Genomic DNA, 5,620 nt, shown 5'->3' with positions numbered 1-5,620 from the left:
TGATTGCCTGGCTTTGTGAGGCCCCCTCTTGGAGATTCCGACAATGGCTCTGAGGCAATCTCATGCCTGGCCTGGCCCGGGAGCTCCTCCTCCCCTTGGTCACACTGAGGCCAGAAGCCAGGAGGCGGTGATGTTGGGCAGACGAGGAACGGGAGTCTATGAACTCCAGTGTATTGGGTCGGGTGATACCCAAGGCTGGACGGGGACAGTCTGTAGCTAAGGAAGTCTACACACTAGTAGTCACAGCGATAGCAAAGTCCAGGGAGAAGTGCAGGGCTCAAACATTGAGAAAGTCTTCAAAATAATGGCCGGTGAGGTCTGGGGACTACATAATTTGGGGTTGCGACACTGATGAATGGGGATTCCATCACCAAAACGGGTCCTCGAGTGGAAGGACTTGATAGTCTTTTTTTTTTTTTTTTAAGATTTTGTTTATTTATTTGAGAAAGAGAGAAAGCAGGAGATCACAGAGGGAATGGGAGAGGGAGAAGCGGACTCACCGCTGAGTGGAGAGCCCGATGCAGGGCTCGATCTCAGGACCCTGAGATCATGACTTGAGCCAAAGGCAGACGCTTAACCAACTGAGCCACCCAGTCGCCCCTAGAAGGACTTGATATTCTGTATGCTTTACACTCTGGGTGCAAAAGCAGCACAAGGCAACCACTGCCCCGTGCTCACAGGGGAGCGAGTAAAACTGAAGGCAGAGACAGGAGACCGTGGGTGTGCTCTGCTCCTGATGGGGCTGAGGCAGAGGGGCTCAGAGTCCCATGAATAACTCTGGCAGAGCCATGTGCAAGTATCCATGTGATTGACATGTGCTTGTTGCCAGGGGAAGCCTAAAAAGAATTTTTTGTATACAAGACGCTTAGTGATGCAAGAAATTGATCTCGAGAAACCATTTTGGTAGAAAAGTCTGACATCGATGGCTTTTGCACAGTGTAGACAGTTAGCACTCAGCCCTGTCTTGGGTTGATCTAGAACTGGCCACTGCTTTGTATCTGCTGGGTCTGTCCCAACCCTGGAAGCATCCCCTTCATTCACTTTGGAAATTGTACTGTATTCTTCTGCAAAATGACTAAGAGCAAGCAAGCTGGCAAAGCTGAGGTCAAGAGTGGTTAACTATCTCCCCGCAGTACACAGTGAAGCGCTGGCTGAGCCCCGAGCCTCTCCCAAGATCTTCCGTTAATCATTCAGGCTCTCTGACATTTCCAGACCAAATGAGGACACACCGCCTTAAATGAGGAAAGAATATGACCTATCCTGGGAGTTACCATTTTTTCTTAAGAAAAAGCTGTACACTGCCTCATTATAATAAAAAAAACATTCTCGACTCACTGCCCTTCGGTTGGTAAATTGTTCTTATCAGAGCATCTTCGTATCATTAGACCAACGTGGGCTCCAAGGGCGCTGGTGTCCAGGTCAGAGGAGGCTCACCCCTTGCCCGAGAGCCTCTAAGAGAACCCCAGGATCTGAATGCTTAGCAGCCTCCGGTGGTAAGCTCGCGATAGTGTTGTCTCTCCTCCTGATGGAGTTTTAATTCCACCGCAAACCCGTATTGGCTAAAACAAGGTTCAGTGATAGATAGGGAGCATTAAGATGCGTAAGCACAAGAATGGAACAGGAAGTGAAAGAATCCCAGCGTGGTGACAGACAGTGACAAATGAGCCAGGCTGAGAAAGTCTCCCGGGACGATAATAGCTTCAACATTGTACTTGTACTAAAAGGGGCTTGGAACAGAATGAGAAACGGCGAGTTTGATAATAATGCTCCACACGTCTCCTCGGGGGGACTTCTGAAAACATTTCTCCTAAGTCAAGAAAGGTCTGCAAAGTGGCATCCAGTGCATCCGCCGGGTTAAGTATTCACACGGGTGTCATTTCGAGAATGTTCTCAGACCAAGCAGACATCACTGCTGTCACCAGCCCACTGGGATGGCCCTCAATCCATTTTTGGCTACATTTTGATGACAAGATGAAATCGAAACATCGCTGGTACGCGGTGGCTCCAGCCACATAGATGCTTGTTGGCATTTGCTTTGTGGATGTCTTTCCTTTCAAGCAGGGCCTTAATTCTGTAAGGCCTCCAGGACTTTTGTGGACAGTACCGAAAACAAACAAGAGAAGAACAATATTGGAGTTAACCAGGACGTCTAGTCCAATCTAACCTCTGATAGGTACAGACATTTGGGGGCCTGGTCTGGTGTGTGTCTTTCTAAACCCCGGAGCACCCCACACGGCTGAGTTCACACTCTCTCATAATGTGCGAGAATCACTTTTAAGGAAATAGGAGTCTCTTCCCGAAGGCTTTAGCATAAAGGATGAAGGCAAGGGTCACCTCCTCTGAATATTTTCACGGAAAGTTATTCCATTTCACGAAGGAAGAGCTGGAGAAAGCGCCTGCAGCTCTATCCCGCGGGGTCTGAGTCACTGTTTCTGTCGGGAAGCTGACTCAGCCTTCGTCTGAGGGTTGGGTAGCAGAGAAGAGGCGGCCTGTGTTTTGTATCTGGTCACCCGTTTCACCAGGCATCAGATTCCCCCAAGGGCTTGCCAAGCAGAGTCCTGCTGATGCTGTGAGGGTCGTCCGTCGTGGTTTCCTCCTGCTTCCAGGGTGACCTCTGGTGGGACTTCTGTTTGCTTTCCAAAGGAGACGGGCCAGTGCATTTCCTGTGAAGCTCCAAAATGATACCCCCAGGTCTGAGGCCGGAGTAACTGGAGTATCCCTGTGGGGGAGGTGCTTCCAGAACATGTGAAAGCCACCCCAGGCTCCTGTCAGACCCTCTCCTCGTCAGGGGAGGGTGGGCTGGGACGCTTGGCAGGCCTGTCAGGGAAGGCAGTGTCGGGATTCTGGAAGCTGACACGTGACACGTGCCATGACGTCTTTCATAAGCCTCTGCCTGTGGCAGCCACTCACTTCGCTCCATCCTAAAAATCATCTCTGGTCCCCTGGATGTGTCATATAAACTCACCTTAGCAGGAGGGAAGGACGTTGCCCTGTCATCATTCCCCGCTGCCGCCGGGCCCCTCTCCACCGGGATGGATGGCATCTTCTCTCCCCTGAGACAAGAGAAATAAATGAAGGCCAACCAAACGAGAACAGTGGAGACTACTCATCCAGTGCTGGCTGGAGCAAGGGAGCTGGACACCAGCCTTGGGTTGGGCAGAGACTGGGAAGCTCAAAGGGAGGGTTCCGGGGGTGCCCTGATTGGAGGCTGCTGGCCTGCGGAGGCTGGAGGCGGGCTAACTAGAATCGGGGTGTCCTATCCATCGGGGTGATGGATTAGGGTGCACATTTGGTTTTCTCGGATTGGTGCTAAGTTGGAAGTGGGTCCAAAAGGGAAGCTTGCAGCTCTTTGTCAAGTCCTGGCCATTTTTGCCCCACTGCTCAAGTGGTTGTTGTCTCGCTCCCTGGGCTGGTTGCTAGAGGCAGTGATCTGACCGCCTACAGGACTGACTTGCCCCGCAGGCTGGCTTTCCGAGCTGTCCAGGAACGTCCTGAGATGCCTCTCCCTGCCGATGCACCTGCTTACATGCCCAGCCCTAAAATAACTTCTTCCTTAATCAATCTTCCCTCAGCCCTCCCCTTCTCCTTCTAAAACTCCATCTCCAAGTACGAGGTCTTGGTGGCCAACTGCAAAAGGCGACCTGATTAAGGTGTGAGTATGCCTGCAGAGGCTTCCCAGATGACTCTGCATCCCTAAAGAAGATGCTGGTTAAAGCTTACAACAGCTCCAATTCATGCGAGTTCCGGGGTGTGATTCAGGGTAAGGAACCCCGGTCGTTCCAGGAAGGGAGTATCTTGAAGCGGATAATTATGTCCTGTGTGGTAGGAGGGACTCCTTAATTGCTGAGAGGACAGCCACACTCCGGGGCAGGGCACAAACCCAGGACTGAACAAGGGATTTGAAGTCACCCCGGAGTGATGCAGTTCAGAGGACTGTCACCACACTGGGCTGTTCCCTGGCCTCTCAGGTTGGAGATGGCCCATCACCAGCTCTCACAGGTCACTTCCGAAATTCTGTCCCTATGGCTTCAGGTTCAATATTCTGATGCTCGTGGAGTGCGGGCTGTTCAGTTAAGAGCCCACAAGGGGAATATCAATGGTTAGGAATCTGGGAGAGAAGCTGCAGAAGGCTGGGGCTGGACCACCTTTATCGGGTCAATAGGATTTCGCGTCTCCCCGCTTGTCTTTAATGTGAAAATCATGTCCCTGATGCTGGACAAAGTATGGGGACTACAATAAAAACAAAATTGACTCCTGACCCCCAAAACCCCACCACGAAGGTAGAAGAGAAAGAAAACAGGTTCATTACGGAACCACATTAAACCGGAACGTGATGAGCATCACAGGCCAACAGCCGGAAGGGTAGCAAAGACAGAACGCATCTCTCTTCATAGCTAAGTGGATAAGTCGTTTACATTAAGCAGGTCTTGCAAGGTGGAGTCAGGTGAAACTTAGGTGCATCTCCCCCTGGGGAAACGGGGTGTTACCTTCCTTGATGATTACAGACAGAGAGATGGCCCCCAGGTCTTTGAGGACACAATCCTGAGTTGTAAGACTGGCAAGTGGTTTCTGTGGCCCATAAAAAAGATTTATGAGCCTTTGAGAAGGATGGAGAAAGGAATCCTGAAAGAAAAAGGAGAGGTGGGGAGTCTTTTTTCCCCTTCCTTTCCACTGGGAGAATGAAACTTCTTATTTTGCATTTGTATTTGCCCTGACAAAAGCCACCCCTGAGTTAGGAGTCAGGGACTCAGGAGCTGGTTTAGGGGACTGAGCCAGAACCCAGTAGCCATCAAGCCTGTGGGATGGCCCCGGGGTGTGGGAGCAGTTCCCCGTTGGGGTGAGTTTCTCTCCTCCCTGGGCCACCAGCAGCCACAGTGAGGGAACAGAGCTTTGCTCTGCGTTCCTGGCTAGAGACACCCGGGGTGGGGGTGGGGGGGCCGGATTTATAAGGGCTTCTGTCCTCCTTTCCTTCCTCCCACACAGCCCCACCCCCCCCCCCCCCCCCGCCCCCACCCTCTTAGATTCTCACGTTTTTATCTCCGATCTTGACGCACAAGATAAGGTTTCTATAATGGAAACTAAGAGCAAGAACGAGTCAGGTGGTGAGTCAGAGCCATTCAGCCAGCAATTTCAGAAGCCTGTTTTGAGGGCTGCCGCTGGGGCTGCCGCGGGAGGCAGGGCATCACAAGCCTTCCTTCCCCCTCCCTCCGAGGAAGGCTCTGGAAGCACCGCCCCTTGTCCTGCTGTTCTTTCCAGGGCTCGCTGGTGGAGTGGGTGTCCTGCGGTTTCTGAAACATGCCCTCCGCGGCCCAGGCCCCTCCGGTGGGTTTCTAGCAAAGCTGTCAGAGGTTGTGAAAAAGATCTCGATTAAATCATAAGGTCAAAGCCTCTGCCTCTAGACAGGTCCTTGGGGCAGATAACTGCTGGTCTTACCTCAAATTAAATGCTGACCTTGCTACAGTCTCCTGCTCATTCCTGCTCCTTTGTTCGCTCATTCCCCTCTTCAACAGAAACGGATTGATGGCCAGTTCCGTGTCGGGCATTGCTCCCACGGTGTGTGGACGTGGGACGGCCTCTGCCTCTGCAGGTCCCTACAGAGAGAACAAATGCGTCAAGCTGT

General features: G+C 51.9%; 1 long non-coding RNA gene across 1 annotated transcript; it reads right to left on the bottom strand.

Moving 5' to 3' along the window:
• Window positions 1–455: 455 nt before the first annotated feature.
• LOC141373095 (uncharacterized) lies at window positions 456–5,289 on the bottom strand. Its single transcript, XR_012378735.1, has 4 exons — window positions 5,030–5,289; window positions 4,310–4,623; window positions 2,966–3,053; window positions 456–2,088 (listed from the first exon to the last, which is right to left on the bottom strand). It is a non-coding gene; the product is annotated as an uncharacterized lncRNA (long non-coding RNA).
• Window positions 5,290–5,620: the final 331 nt, after the last annotated feature.

The sequence above is a fragment of the Callorhinus ursinus genome, unplaced genomic scaffold, assembly GCF_003265705.2.
Source record: "Callorhinus ursinus isolate GAN/ISIS: 27379988/994484 unplaced genomic scaffold, GSC_fseal_2.0 scaffold7, whole genome shotgun sequence".
Classification (NCBI taxonomy): domain Eukaryota; kingdom Metazoa; phylum Chordata; class Mammalia; order Carnivora; family Otariidae; genus Callorhinus; species Callorhinus ursinus.
The sequence above is the reverse complement of the archived record's forward strand: the minus strand, read 5'-3'. Positions and strand labels throughout refer to the sequence as shown.